Raw genomic sequence first — 15,781 nt, 5'->3', positions numbered from 1 at the left:
TGAAGGGAAAACCTGAGCAAAGCTAGAAAGGAAGGGTAGGAGAGGAAGAAGGCTGAGGTTGATTAACTGGAGGAGCTATATTTGAATATGAGTCTAAGTGTGAATGTAAAATGGTCAACATGAACACTCATTGTTGGGAGGGGAAGAAAGGGAAAGTGGGGGAGGGGAGGGCAGCAAGAACTGTGAGAGTGTATGCCATTTTCAATATGATCCACATAAAATAAAATATTAATGAGTACATTAAAAAATAAATAAAACCAAAAATTCTTCTGGCTATGCACCTTTTATATGTTATAATCATTAAAATATGATTTGTCTAATTTTATACATCACACTTCCACAAAACAACTATCTATCTAGAAATAACATGACTTGATAATTTCATTTCCTGGGTTCTAGTTTCTGAAAATAGCAGAAAAATCTGGTCTCCATGGTTTCCAAGAAATGGGTGAAGGCGTCCCTTTCATTCATGCCACTGAGTCTCTTTACTTTTTCTCCAGCTATTAAATCTTGACTCTTATTAAATGTTCTTTATATTTTCTCAAATTATTAAGAGAACGCATGAACGCTTCTCCTTCTTTAATGCTTTCAGATCCTCAGCACTTAGTAGCCCACACCAGTTGCTCTACAGAGCCCAAATCACTAAATTTCTTGTCTATAAACCAGATATAGTTCTCATTTTTTTCTTCTTTCTCCTCTGATTTGTCTGGTGCATCCTAAACCCTCATTATCAGTGTCTCTCTCATCCATCTCTCTGGGATTCTTCATAACAAATAGGATATAAATGAGTATAATCTATGTAGATATTTATTCTTAATTGCTCAATTCAGAGTTTACTAAAATCTTTTGAGCAAAAGAGACTGAAATGTAACTATATCTTGGAAAACATTAGGCAAACATCTATATTTTTCAAATTTTGTATTAATATGAAATAAACAAATAATTTTAAATACCAAAAAAGTAAAAATTTCTTGGGATTGGCTATTTGAAACATGCCACAGTAGTAGTCACATATTAGTCAAGCCACCATAGTGGCTACTTCACAAACGAGAATAACTTGCTTCAGGAACAGACTGGATAACTCTGCATAAGGTGACCCTATTCATACTGCTACCATTGGTTGAGCTCAAATTGTTAAAACCAAATGATTTTTCCCTTGATTTCATGGCTCAAATCAAATAATTATAATTCACTCAATTTGTTGACTTCACTGCCATAAATTTGGGAGCTGTAGACTGACTACCATGAGATATTTAAAAAGAGAAGGGAGAAATCTATTCTTAAAAGGGGATTTAAAATAGGTTTATAGAAAAAAATGCTACTCTTTTCCTGCGAGACAGCTAAAGAATTTATCTGACAACAGAATGTTTGTATATGCTTTGGAATGCTATTATAAATCCTGTCTTTTGGTTTAAACTTGCTCAAATTGTTTTTCATTTATGTGGAAACAGAGTCCCAAATTATATCAACTAATGCTAATTATAATCATTACTCATTTTAGTTAGTAAAATAAAAATAGGAGATGTTGTTCAAATGAAGATAGCTAATTAGTATTTAGATCTCTCACATACCAGAAATCAATACTTCTATAAAATAAAATAACAAAACCAACATAAAGTGGATGAAAGAAGCTATCAAAAGAAATAAACTCGACTGGATGTTTACCAAATCACAGATATATGTTGATGACCTTTAGAGAATAGAAAAGCTGCAGTTGAACTAAGGAGACTTTATTGATTCATTGGAACAAGTGAATGAGCAGAGAATGGAGGCTGAGTACTAGAGTGTTGGTATAGAGCGCCTCAGAAGATGCTGGTGCACGTTTCTTACAGGGTTTGGGCTTTTGTTCAGTGATTTCCAAATCATTGGTGTTGTTACACAATTAGTTTTTGTTAGACAAACAAGAGCTAATTAAGTGATTGAGTGTGTTAATTTTATATAGAAGTAAAAGGCATAAACTGCAATTATAAGAAAAACATGTCACTTTTGTTAGCAGGGAGAGGAGCCTATTTGGTCATTTTGTTGTTTGGATAATGTTATCATTTTTACTTGTGCTTTAAACATGATGATAGACTGATCTTGTTTTGGCCCCATCTTGATCTCGAAGTAGACTCCTCTAATGTTAACTTATTGTGAGGAAAGTTATATTACTCAATAAAACATTAGGTCCTGGTTCTAACAGTGGTCAGTCATCAGGGTTGTTCTCCTTCTCCTTAAACCCTCAAGAGCAAATCTATAAAACACAGCCACAATTACATATGGGTTAAATAATCTGAATTTGTATCTATATAACTAATTTATTCTAGATAAATGACAAGCACAGCTTTTTTTTTTTTTTTTTTTTTTTTTTTTACAGTACTGGGATGGAACCCAGGGGCATTCTACCTCCAAGCTATACCCCCAGCCCTATTTTTTTTTAATTCTTTAATTTTTTTGAAACAGGGTCTCACTGAGTTGCAAAGGGCCTCACAAAGTAGCTGAGGCCGGCTGTGAACCATGATCCTCCTGTCTCAGCCTCCTGAGTGCTAGAATTACAAGCATGTGCCACCACACCTGGCTACAAGCACAGCTTTTTAAGTATGCGGTGCTCTTAGAAAGTAAGATGAATTTCAGCTGGGCATGGTGGCACATGCTTTTTATACCAGTGCTTGGGAGTCTAAGACAGGAGGATCCCAGGTTTGTGGCCATCCTCAGCAGCTTGTGAGGCCCTCCACAACTTAGTGATACCATTTTTCAAAATTAATAAAAATTAGTAATGCAGCTGTGACTGAGAGGTAGAATGCCACGCACACAAAAAAACCTAGACTACAGCAACTTGAAGGAGGTTTATTTGCTCATGGTTCTGGAGATTTTATGGTTTCGGTCTATGTTAGGTTGGGTGAAATCTGCAGAGCTCAGGGCATGGTGTGGGAGTTGAAAAGAGCACAAGGATTCTGCTCTTACATCACAAGGGCCAGAAACAGGAGCATTCGTGAGGGGGTTCACAGATACATGCACAGTTCCCAAGGCCACTTCTCTAGTGCCCCACCTCCTTCAGCCACACCCACCTGCCTCGGTTCCCACCCAATAAATTCATTACAATCGATTCACGCTGCCATGATATTAGAACCATCATAATTCAATCATATCACCCTTGAACATTAGTGCATGAGCTTGTCGGGAAATCCTCTATCCAAACAGTAACACTACTGTTATGTAGTCCTCTTTCTGCTATGTTTTAAGCAAAAGGAAACATCCAAGTGCCCTAAGTTACAAATCAACCTATCACTGCAAATTGATAAAATAAGGGTCTGGGTCTCTGAGTCACTGGAGAACAAGGCCAGTTTTAGACTCTACATGGATATTTACATGGTGAAAATAAACCTTTGATGCATTAATGCCACTTTTATTTTACCCTTTCTGCTTTTCTTTGTAATACTAACTGACACAATGAATAATACGCAAATAAGACTCCAATATTTTCTTGGAACAAATTGTAGTAGTGCCAGTATCTGGAAATTAAGCCTATGCTTTCTTCAAGTCTAGGAGGGTAAAGCTGAAACCCTTGTACGTCACAGCCCTATGAAGTCCTAGACTGGTAGTGTCACCTGGCTCCAACAACTGGTAAATGCTATACTTAATAGAAAAATGCAGTGTCTGCTTAGTATCATCAAGTTATTGTTTATTGTCTTTGTTAGAAAAAGAAGACATATTTTTAACTGTCCTGATATTAAAGTAGGAGATATCAGATCTACTTTGTAGTCCTCCCTTTCTTTCTCCTTTTGTTCATTTGTTTGCTCCTTCCTTCCTTCCTTCCTCCCTCCCTCTCTCCCTTTTTATCTTGCCACAATTACTTCATTGAAAAATTACTGTAATTCCATTGCTGCATATTATGCTTTGTGCATTAACCTCTTCTTAAAAATCTAGAATCTGAGGACTTGGATGTCATAGTTTGGATTTTGAAATGTCTCTCGAAGGTCCATAAGCTAAAAGCCTGGACTCCAGTATATGACAGTATTGGAAAGCAGTCGAACCTTTACAAAATAGGGACCAGTGAAAGGTAGTTAGGTCATTGGCGGTGTATCCTTGAAGGGGATATCGGGGCTTCTGCCCCTGCCCCTCTCTCTTCCTGTACTTTATTTCCATTATGAAGTGAGAAGCTTTGCCCCACCATGCACTGCTTCACCAAGGCTAAGGTGATAGAAACAAGCAACCATGCACTAACGCCTCTGAAATTGTGAACCCCAAAATCTTTTCTCTTTAAAGTTTATTTTCTCAGCTATTTTGTCACAGTGGTCCCAAATTGCCTAATACACTAAACTTGGAAGTATAAAAACCTGACTTTAGATAGAGTGACTTCCCAGATGTGTTCTAAAGTGGAGAAGTATGAAGAGTAATGTGCTGTGCAGGGGCCAAGAGAGAGCAGGAGAGCTGATACTTGTTCAGCATTTATTTTGTGAGGCCCTGAGTCAGAAGCTCACCACCTGTAGTAGGATATGGCATGAGAGGTGCTAAAACATAAAGACAGTAAAACATGCATATTTGGTACTGAAACCCAGGGACCATATGTGCCTAGACACTGAAAAATGCTTTTACCCTTATTTGTCTCCAATAGACAAGTAATTTGTGATTCTCTATCCATTTACCTTCTCTGTTTTCTCCATAAATCTCAATATCTGGTGTTTAGTATGAAAATAATCTTTGAGTCTGGAAATAAACTTTAAAAGTTAATATAGTTCCAAATAAATGTGTTACCTAACCAAGAATAACCCTGCAGTTTTTAGTAAAAAGAGAGTATATAAAGATATTTGTACTAAATACTTTAGTACACCTCAAATTAATATTAGAAGAATATTTATGATTTTGTGCCAAGAAAATATTTTATTATATAATTTATGGAGCCAAACTGTAGGAAACTATTTTAAAACATTTAAAGATGATAAAGAGACATAATAAAATAGTTTAATAACACACATATTCCTGTAAGCTTTATTATATTCCATTAATCTATCCCATTAATCATCTTTATATATATTCTAAAAGTTTAATCATTGTAGCTTTATATTTTATTTTGCTATCTAGTAATATATCTTATTTTTATAATTGTTTTGGTTATTTTCTTCTGCTTTTTCTTTCATGTAAATCTGAAATTATTTTGCCCAGCTAAAATTTTGTTTTTTAACTTTTATTACTTTTTATTAAATATGTTTAGAATAAGAAAAGAGAAGGTTGCAACAGCATTACTGAATCTCTAATATATATACTATAGTCTTTATATACCTCTACATATTTTCATAGCTTATAACATGTATTAATACTTACAAAATTTCTGGTTATACTTTTAAGTTTCAGTAGCATCTTACTATGAAATTTCTGCTTATATTTACTTTACATTTTTTCTACGGTACTGAGGATTGAAATCAGGGGCATTTTACCTCTAACCCTGGCCATATTTTATTTTTTATTTTGAAACAGGATCTTACAAAGTTGCTGAGGCTGGCCTCAAAACTGAAATTTTCTTGTTTCAGCCTCTCAAGCAGTGGAGTTACAGGTGTGTACTACCATGCCTGGCAGGCCTACTTTTAAATCTTAGGGGTATGTGAATATCCTTTTATGAACCTGATTTTGTGTTCCATTTTTATGAAATAATATTCTCAAGCAGATAATTATCTGAGATGATTATTCATCTGCTCCATCTGGATAATGTTCATATTTTATTTTTTGTAATATTTTATAAGCATACTTCTTTAGGCTAGCTAGAGTACTATGTTTGGATTATTATTACCTCTATTAAAAACCAACATGGGTAACATTTGATTCCCAATCTCAGATCTATACCCGAAAAGAGCATGGATATGCCCTCCTCCTCAGGTAGTTCTCATAACACCTAGGGACACTCTTGGACTGTAGTGGAATCTTCTAACTCAAAGTCTAGGCTTCAGATATGTTTTCTCATTACAAAATTTGAAATTTACCCCCCCACACACACATATTAGTATCAGGAGCAAAATAACTTCTGAGCCATTCTACCTGGAAACACTTTTATTAAGGACACTCTCCAGGTGCTACAATATTACCAGAATCTCCTCCATCCTTTTTTATATTCTTTCTCCCTGAATGGACTGTTTTAGATGTATTTTTTAACTAGTACAATCAGAATAATTTCCCAATTAAATATTATCTAATTTTTTTTTGGCATGGAGATGTTAAGTGGAGAAAAAAAAACTCATTTCTTTGTAATGCTTTTTAAAAATCTCAGAAAATTAAGGACATTTCTGGGAATATATGCTATGACTTAAAATAAAGTCAGGGAAATCAGCGAGCTCTTAGGCTGGCTTTAACCATTGGGCCAGGTAGCTGTAGGATTCAGGAACATAGGGAAAAAATACCTGGGACTTCTGCAGGCAGAAAGTAAGATCTTGAAATTCTCAGAATAATATCCTGTTTAATAGGCAGATTAGGAAATAGACTATAGTGTAGAGACAGGACAATGGTGGAGATGCATGTCTATCTCAGCCATCACTGGAGGAGAAAAGTAAAAGAAAAGGCCGCTGGGAAGAATCTCTAATCAAACAATCTCAGTTCATACAACCTACTGAAAATAGATTTCAAGGTCATTCAAGATTGGCAACAGGCAAGACCTTTATAGGAGGAAAGAAAATCTTTTCAAACAGGATGCAGTTTCTAGCTTTAGAAACACTGAAATACAAGGGGATAGCATTATCATTTTATGTGATAAAGAGACAATGGAATAAAATAATGATACATTTAGGTTTCTTTATTCTGAAGATTCATAAAATTCATTTTTAATCAGCAAATAAAAATTGCATCTTTATAGCAAACAACATGATATGTTGATATGTGTATACACCTTGGAATGGCTAAAATCAAGTTAATAAATATATTTACGACCTCATATACTTATTGTTTGTGGTCATACCACTCAAAATCTACTCTCCTAGCGACTTTCAACTATGCAATATATTGTAGTTATTATTTTAGGTTTTTTTAAATTTTATAAGTATATGGTCTTAGGACTTATTTTGTATAAATATAGTATTCAATTCTCTTCATTTGTTTCTCTTCTGTTAATGTTTAGTCCACTAATCTATAGAGTGCTTTTCCTCACCAGCAGTCCTCTTTGAGCCATACTAATTTGGGATGATATTCACCCCTTTATAATGCATGATTTTTTTATTAATATCTACCAAATGTTGTGCATCTGCCAGTAGAAGCAGAAGGCTTTGAGGGGGTGAAAAACACGATCTCTAGCACCTGCTACAGCCTCATGTAATAAGACCATAAAATAAATTATGAAAATATGTTTGAAACCATAAAAATAGTGTAATTTGGGTGTAAGCTTTAATCTTCTATATTTGCACAGAATGAATTGATTAGAAACAGCACTTTTCAGGAGAAATATATAGTTTCATATATTCCTCTAGTGTTTTTGTCATTTAACACATAATAAAGAAATTCTTCCTTTACCTGGGGATGAAATCCAAGGCTGACACCAGACATCTCAAATTTAGATAGTAGTAGACCAATATAGACTATATATTTTTCTTATGCATACATACCTAGGAAACAGTTCAACTTATAAAGGTGGTACAAAAATAGAATAACAACAACAAAAATAAAATAATACAACTAAACTAATATAGTATATAAGAATATATTATCTCTCAAAATATTTAATTGTACCACATTTTAGCAACCCTATCACTTCTTAAGTGAAGACCTTTCGGTTTTTTTATTTGTCTTCTTATCCTTTAACCTCTTTCTTGGATTACTCATCCTTTAAAGACCAGATCCTTCCTTTCTTTTAGAAACCTTGGGCAGATTTTCTTATCGGTTAATAGTTTCCTCTTGTTTTGTTCATACTTAAATTTTCTCAAGGAGTTTATCATGACTTTAATTGTATCTTGTTTGTTTCCTGCTAGGTTTTAATGCACTAGATATCACAGCAAGAATGATTAAGCTTTATATATTTGTTAAGCATATAATTAGATGATGAAACTGAATAAACGAATGAATGACTGTATAAATGTATATAAATAAGTGAAGAAAACATTCTCCTAGAGTTCCCTTCCTGTCCACTTTGCTACATCTCAGTGCCAACCATGGACATCATATCTTTTATATTTTATGGATGAAGTATGTGCTCAGCACTCTTTAATTGACCTTGCATTTTATTTTATACATAGCTTGCAATATGCTTAATGCAATGAAGATAACTCTTGAGAAATTGCTTAATCAAACTATTGTTTCATAATTAATCAAAATTCAAAATACACTACTGGGATTTGACGATGTTATTGTTAATAAGAATTTGATTAGAAATAGGTGAGTAAATAACTAACACAACTGTCATCATTATAAACTCCTTGTATGCAATTTAATATATCCCTCTTCATAAGACCTAAGGCAGTTTTATTAAATTCATGTAAAAATTTTTAGTAGAAATTAGATTTCTTAAAAACTGCTATATTTACTTAGATGAGTTTAAAATGCTTAGATAGTATGGTCTTTATTAATTTGGAAAGTGGAGCTGAGGTCTCACAGATAAAAAGTAAAATAGCAATTTAAAAACTGTAATAATTATGATTTAATAACATGATTTTTTGTTCCTGCTTCTGGATAATATGTAAAGTAGGAATTCACTTGACCTTATGTTTTCACACATAAATGCACTTTTAATTTAGATAATATCATCCTATTAAAACAGATTCTTTCCAGGACCACTCAGTTGAATAAAATTATTATTTAAAAATGTTTTAACAGTAGTAACTGAAGGTCACTGGTTTTTTTTATAGATATAAATGTTAAGCCAAGGTTTGTGATGATTTTTTCCCTCTGATGATGGCACCATGGCCAATGAGTCCTAAATTTTAAATGTGTAATTCGCATTTTGAAATAAGTCTATGATACTTGTCACATTGTACAAAACCTTTTAATTACTCAATTTTTAAAATATTATGTCAAATCATCTAAAATTATTAAGATTAAAATAAAATAACAGCAAGTTCATAGACTACAATATCCAAGAGAGTAAATAAAATTCAAATTGGGCTATTTGCTTTGTTTCTATAATTGTTGAATAATAGTCAACAATCATTGCTATAGTTAAATGCATACTTTATGGGAGAAATTCTTATAAGAATTTCACTTATTTTTTGCTATAGTATCATTAGATTACTGTACTATTTAGAGAATTAGTATTAACTAATAAAGTCCTTTATTATTTTTGAGGCCATTAATGAGAAAGATTAAAAATATGGGTACCAGTGTAAAATAAAATAACAATTATAAAAAATTAAAACTGTTTTGTAATAATCAATAGAGTCATTCAAAGACAGTATGCATATCTTTTTATCTACTTTATTTTATTTTTCTTATTTTGTTATAAGCTCATTTAAAATACTTGTATTTGTTTTTCATTAAAAAGCTTGATATATTTTAAAGTAGAAGTAGTAGAATAATTTTTTATAAATTTTTATTGGTGCATTGTAGTCATACATCTTAATGCAGTACAAAATGGTAGAGGCATACATGCACACATCACTCAATTATCCCTTACCCAGTTCCCACCCCACTCCCTCCCTCCGCCCTCCTTCCCATGTTTGGCTTAGTGATAAACTTCGATATGCTTGTAGATGCGCACCATGTACATCAGGGAACTTTCCTCCCCCACCCCCTCAGTTAGGTGGCCTTATTTGCTCGTCTGTAGTTTCTCCTCCTTTGTCTAGTGTTCCTCCTATGACCCATTTTCTCCCTTGCTTCGGCATAATAGAAAGAGCATCCAATTTCTTTCTTTCTGTGACTAAACTAATCTCACTTAGCATACTGTTCTTTACATTTTCCTATAAATTATATAATTTTGTTCTCCTTTATGGCTGAGTAAAATTCCATTGTGTACAAATCCCATAGTTTTGTAATCCACTCATCTGCTGATGGACATCTTTGCTGGTTCCATAGAAACCAAGTTACCAAACTAATGCATGACCATTTATGCTTATAGCTGCACAATTCATCATAAAAAAAATACTTGTATTTGAAGATGATAGTTAAAATGTTGCTTCTATCAAAAATTCTTGTTAAAGTTAATTATGTGATTTATTTATTTATTTATTTATTTATTTATTTATTTATGTTGTGGTGGTACTGAGGAGTGGAACAACCCAGGGGCTTTCCACCTCCAAGCTACATCCCCAGCCCTATTTTCAATTTATTTGGAAACAGGGTCTCACTAAGTTGCTGAGAGCCTCACTACCTGAGGCTGAGTACCTGAGGCTGGCTTCGAACCTTCGTGATCCTCCTGTCTCAGCCTCCCAAGTGCGGGGATTACAAACGTGTGCCACCACCCCTGGCTACTAATTTATGTGATTTTTATGGCTAAAATAAAAAACAAAAGTATTTCTTGAATCACAACTTATTGTTGTACAGTCTTTTTCCCTTATGTTCTTAGTTCTTAAAGAGGGGAAGAATAAAGAGAACAGCTATCACAAAAAACACACCCTATAGATTAGATATATTAACCTGATGGTGAGTGAGTTCCAAAAGTATTCAAGTCCAGTTTCCCAGTTAGGATGGAAGCATTCCTCTGTGGAGAGTAAAGACTAATTGTAATTTGAGGTACCCTTTATTTAAGAGGTTCTAGAAACAGATGGCTTGGTGAGATCCATGATGACACATAATGCCCCTAGACACAGGAGGCCAGTGCTGGTGTTGGCCAGCAATGCTTCAGAGATCAGCTCAAAAGCCCAACTGCATAGCCTGAGCTTTCAGTTTTATAGAAGTGGCTGACAGGACATTGTCCTGCCACAGGCACAACCAGAGCAAGTTCCAGGTGCTCTCAAAGTGTTTGTCAAAATCTGGGATCCAGGAGACCATGTCAATAACTCACATATGGGGTCTGATGAGTTGTGATGTGATATTTTTGAGGGAAATTAAACTCCAAATTCTTATCACAACAAAATACACCACTCATGTAGCAAGCTACGTGTTGGGAATCATTTCCAAACTACAAGACATTTTATGTCCTCTAGATATATATAATTCAGATTGACACTGATAAGTTACAAACTAAAAATTTGTTAAATATGTTTTAACAATATTAGATGCACAGAACAACCTAACATTTATGAGCAGCACATGAAAATTAAATTAAATATACAGAAAAATGTTTCTGTTTTATAATATGTTTTATAATTCATTCTATACACTCAGTTTTAATGTTTAATAAATATAAGTATTCTCTTAGTAAAACAATTTACATATTTAATTTTTTACAAACATTTTCACAGTGTGATTAGGCTATTACTTAAGTAAAATCCTTTTATTAATAAGTTCTTAACATTTTTATAACATATAACACACTGATAAAATATCAATGCTATAATTTTACAATTTTCAATATTTTAGAATATCCAAATTTAAATTATCATGTACAAATTTTAACACTAAACATAAGTTTCCAAATAATTTCCACCAAAATGTTAATTCTTTCATAGCAAGGAATAAAAATATTTTTCTTATAACACGTTTAGATTTATAATTTACTTACTTTAGCCATAATATTTTTAGCATAAGAACAAAGTAGAAATATGCAGTGAAACAAATACTGGATTATCCATCAACTTAATTTAACATGTACTAAACTTTTTCTTTAAACATCTTTCCAAGTTGATGAGTATAAATGAATAGCTCTAATTTAAAAATGGCTTTAAGTGTTCTTTGAAAAACCATTTAAGTTTTCTGCTTTTAAATTACTTGTTCTTAGTCGGGCGTGGTGGCCCACACTTGTAATCCTAGTACTCAGGATGGTGATACAGGAAGATGACACAAGTTCTAAGCCAGCCTCAGCTACTTAGTGAGGCTCTCAGCAATTTAGTGAGACCCTCTTTCCAAATAAATACAAAATAGTGTAGCTCAGAGGTAGAAAGGCCCTGGGTCCCATCCTCAGCACTACAAAGAAGTATCTGTTCTTATTCTTTGTGTAGTTTCCTAATGTATTATATTCACAGTATTTTTTTTTTTTTTTTTTTTTGGTGGTACTGGGGTTCCGGGAAGTCCTTCTACCTCTGGGCTACACAGTCCAGACCTATTTTTATATTTTTTTATTTGGAAACAGGGTCTCTTAAGCCAGCATGGTTGGCTTTGAACCTTCGCAATCCCTCTGTCTCCGCCTCCCAAGCCCCGGGATTACAAGGGTGTACCACCACGCCTGGCTATTCTCAGTATTTTAATATGAGCCTGCTAGTGTTAATTCTATATTAGCATTATATATTGCTTGACATATATATTTATCTTTATATGTAAATCGTCTCTTTACTTACTTTATCTACATAGAGCATGCTATTGCAATGTATTCAGTGTAGTAATTATTATTCATATATCATGCTTTTTATATCTTACTTTAAATATTCTATATTTATATTTTAAATTTTGTAACTTTGCCATGCTAATCACTTATCAATTAATATCTATATAATGTCACTAATATGAACCTAGTGGTCCTTTTCAAGTGGATATTTGATGGAAAAGACAGTCACATGTGTGCAGTGTATCCATCCCTGCACAATAGCCTAAGAATATTATCTTAGTCCTAGGACATTTTCTTACAAAGAGAGATGTCAACACCTGTGTTGGGCATATTTCTTTTTCTTTTTTCTTTTTTTTTGTTTGGGGGGGTGCAGTGGATTTTATTGATGGTGCATTTGACACTAGGACTCCCTAGGCCCCTCCCCCTTTCAGGGTGTCTGGGATGGAAAGTGGGAGGAGGGAGATTCTCAGTGTGTTGGGGACAGAGTTGGGGTGGGGGCTCCCCAGCAGCTGAGGGCCTCGCTCTCTTCCTCTCGCGTTCTTGCTGGGGCCGGCGGTTCAGGGCTCTTACCCCTTGGAGGCCATGTGGACCATGAGGTCCACCACCCTGTTTCTGTAGCCGAGTTCATTGTCATACCAGGAAATGAGCTTGACAAAGTGGTCGGTGAGGGCAATGCCAGCCCCAGCGTCGAAGGTGGAAGAGTGGGAGTCACTGTTAAAGTCGCAGGAGACCACCTGGCCCTCGGTGTAGCCCAGGATGCCCTTGAGGGGGCCCTCGGAAGCCTGCTTCACCACCTTCTTGATGTTGTCATACTTGGCAGCTTTCTCCAGGCGGCAGGTGAGGTCCACAACGGACACGTTGGGGGTGGGCACGCGGAAGGCCATGCCCGGTGAGCTTCCCGTTCAGCTCGGGGATGACCTTGTCTACGGCCTTGGAGGTGCTGGTGGACACAGGGATGATGTTCTGGGCGGCCCCATGGCCGTCACGCTACAGCTTCCCAGAGGGGCCGTCCACGGTCTTCTGAGTGGCAGAGATGGCGTGGACGGTGGTCATGAGTCCCTCCACGATGCCAAAGTTGTCATGGATGACCTTGGCCAGGGGGGCCAAGCAGTTGGTGGTGCAGGAGGCATTACTGACAATCTTGAGGGAGTTGTCGTACTTCTCATGGTTCACACCCATCACGAACATGGGGGCATCAGCAGAGGGGGCCGAGATGATGACCCTCTTGGCACCGCCCTTCAAGTCAGCCCCGGCCTTCTCCATGGTGGTGAAGACACCAGTGGATTCCACAATGTATTTGGCACCAGCCTCGCCCCACTTGATGTTGGCCGGATCTCGCTCCTGGAAGATGGAGATAGGCTTTCCATTGATGACAAGCTTCCCGTTCTCGGCCTTGACGGTGCCCTTGAACTTGCAGTGGGTGGAGTCGTACTGGATCATGTAGACCATGTAGTTGACGTCAATGAAGGGGTCATTGATGGCGACAATATCCACTTTGCCAGAGTTGAAAGCAGCCTGCAGACCAGGTGCCCAATACGGCCAAATCCGTTCACTCCGACCTTCACCATGGTGTCTCAGGGACGGGCTGGCACTGCACTGGAAGCGGCGCTGTCCGTCAGCAGGAGGCATATCTCTTTATTCAGAAATAGCTTTAACTGTTCAGAACATGTTGTACATTTTTTTTTTTTTACTGTTTAAGAATATGCCTTATATACTACCTGACCAATCACACTATTATATCTGTTTCAATAGGAAGTAAATCGAAGAGAGGGTAAATGTGGTTTTTCACCTGAAAGCACAAGAACTGTGCCTGCAGATTATCCCCCTGTATCAGTCAAAGGACTATTCTCCCTGGCCATGGTGGACCAAAGCTCACTATTGAAGCTCATTGTTCCCTGTCTCTTCTCTATGTGAGTAAAGCATTGCTCATCCAGTTCCAATGTGAAATGCATCTTTACTGGCCACATCAATACCTGCAAACCACAGAAGTTAATTTCTTGGGACTACCAGTTAATTTCTTGGGACTTCCAGTGGATAGCATTATTATGCTACTTGCTACCCTTCAGTTGGAGGACTCTTTCTCCTTAAGGTGGTAGTAAGTGTCATTTGCTCAGTGGTATTCATTGATATAAATTCTGTTATTGAATCAGCTATTTCTTCTTCATATTTTCAATAATCTCTGTACAATCTGATTCAGCTTCCTCCAGATGTGATGGTTTGTCAAACATTAACTTTCTCGTGTTGGTGCCCATTTTGTAGGTTTTTCAAAGATTCTCTGTAGGTCTTATACTGCATCTGGGCTTTCAATTCTGTTCCATTTGCCTTATCCACTTGTGTTCGCAACATAACAACCTTAATGAATGTAACTTTCGACTGTAGTCCTATTTTATACATAAAGTTTTCTTTTCTTTAACCAGATCCCAAACTAGACTAAGGTAGATGTGGAGATAGTGGAAAAGGAGAGAGGATATAGAGTAACTTAAAACAAAACAAAATAAACAAACAAAAACTCCAACTATTTCTGACTTCTCTTGGGCCTGTGACTAGCATAAATGGTGATTATATGCAAATTCCCAGAATTTACATTCTATGATCATATTAATTACAAAAAGTATATCCCTCAAGACAAATTCAAAAATTTTTCTGTTTTCTTAGAAATAATGAGCTCTGCTCCATATTGCACAGGCTTGGTGCCTGGTCGTACCTGGAGGCTTTTTACCTTCCTCTTCCTCAATCTTATTCCATGCACTGTGCTGCTTCTGGCTTGGAAGGATTGGGTGTAGAGGAACTGTGGAAGGAGAGAGAAAAACACCTGCTTGACCAATGTGTTTGCAATTTGGTTTGGCTTCCTCCAGATGTGATGGCTTGTCAAACATTAACCTTCCTTTGTTGGTGCCTATTTTGTAGGTTTTTCAAATTCATAGTTACAAAATCATTTGACTCCCCGTGGTCTCTCCCTATTTCCACAGTGTCACTCATTCTCCAGCTGGGAATCATCAATGAAACCCTGTGAAGAGACCACATCCTGCTATTTTTCAGGGTCCATGTTTGGTGTCAGGTGGATAAACTTACACTTGTTTCCACAGTGTGTCTGAAAGCACAGTGTGCTTCAATCACTTGCTGAGAAGCAAACTTCTTACTAGCAGAAGCCCGGGCTTCAGGGTAACCTTCTCATCCAGAGGAGCTCCCTGCTGTCAGTCAGTGTTTATTTTAAGAGAATGCTTTGTTGGGCTGCAATGAGGAGGAGGAGGGCCAGAATTCCAGTAATGATGATGTTGGTGAACAAGAGAGGGGTTGCATAGCACTCTGGAAACTCTCTTCAAAGAAGTACTCTTTAAAAAAAAAAAAATTCCTTTAATGATGTTTGCTGGTTTCCTAGGGCAGTGTTATCAAATAGAGTTTTGTGCCACAAAAAGAAATGCTGTTCTTTTTTATTCAGTGTTGCAATCCACTAGCCATACATGGCTACTGAGCCAT

At 36.1% G+C, this 15,781-nt stretch overlaps 1 pseudogene across 1 annotated transcript; it reads right to left on the bottom strand.

Moving 5' to 3' along the window:
• Window positions 1-12,636: 12,636 nt before the first annotated feature.
• LOC308270541 (glyceraldehyde-3-phosphate dehydrogenase-like) lies at window positions 12,637-13,901 on the bottom strand (annotated as a pseudogene). The gene has a single exon. The product of its transcript is annotated as a glyceraldehyde-3-phosphate dehydrogenase-like (transcript).
• Window positions 13,902-15,781: the final 1,880 nt, after the last annotated feature.

The sequence above is a fragment of the Muscardinus avellanarius genome, assembly GCF_963383645.1.
Source record: "Muscardinus avellanarius genome assembly, chromosome: 11".
Classification (NCBI taxonomy): Eukaryota; Metazoa; Chordata; class Mammalia; order Rodentia; family Gliridae; genus Muscardinus; species Muscardinus avellanarius.
Note: the sequence above shows the minus strand (reverse complement) of the source record. Positions and strands in the feature narration are given on the sequence as shown.